Source organism: Neomonachus schauinslandi, chromosome 3 (genome assembly GCF_002201575.2).
Source record: "Neomonachus schauinslandi chromosome 3, ASM220157v2, whole genome shotgun sequence".
Lineage (NCBI taxonomy): Eukaryota > Metazoa > Chordata > Mammalia > Carnivora > Phocidae > Neomonachus > Neomonachus schauinslandi.
In genome coordinates this window covers 74,021,531-74,022,337 of record NC_058405.1, presented here as the reverse complement: position 1 = coordinate 74,022,337, position 807 = coordinate 74,021,531, and positions in this window count along the sequence as shown.

Below are 807 nucleotides of genomic sequence, written 5' to 3'. Positions count from 1 at the left end.
CCCCGGCCCTTCGGGGAGGGAGAGAACCTGGAGGCGGAGATCTGCACCCTCGGCCTCCCAGTCTGCGGCCCCGCGTCCCACCCCAGCTGGGGGTCTGGGGCTTGCCCTGGGGCGGGGACGGAGGAGCACCGCCTGGGAACCCGGTGACCTATTTCGTTCCTGAGGTCTCCCTGGGGAGTCCCAGTCTCCAGCGACCTGCTTCTCCACGCCTCTCCCTAAACTGGCCACATTCCTGGCCCAAAGAATTGCTTAGGGTGGCATTCGGGATTAGCAGTAAGGATGCAGGGTGAGCAAGTTAGGGAGGCTGATCTTTAAAGCAGCAAAATGATGGGCCAGCTATTTTAGAATTGCCTTTGACCACACTGCGTCCTGATCCCAAAGAGGTTCCTTTCCTTAGGTGTGTCTTAGATCTGGTTCATTATTACTGTTCGCCGGGAACATTTGCTTAACTGCATATAAGGTGCGGTTATGTGAATCAACATTATCATCAAATTGCACTTATTAAGTGCTCCTTGAGCTCTGTTTTCAAATGGAAATCCTTTACTGAGTTCCTGCAGAAGCTTCCTGCAGATGCTGGCCAAAACCCATTCATTTAGGTACTGAAGTGGCAGTGTTAATTTATTTTTTCATTTTAACACATCGTAGGTTCTAAGATTAAGAACCTGATAGCCGTCTGCTTTTATGAGCTCATGTCTCCTCTGGATACAAAACCTAGAGCACCTAGCAGATCTTAAGTTTAAAAATGATCTCCCAGCTTAAAGATGGGAGATGGGAGAAAAGGCATCATATTGTGGTTTTTCTTTTCAG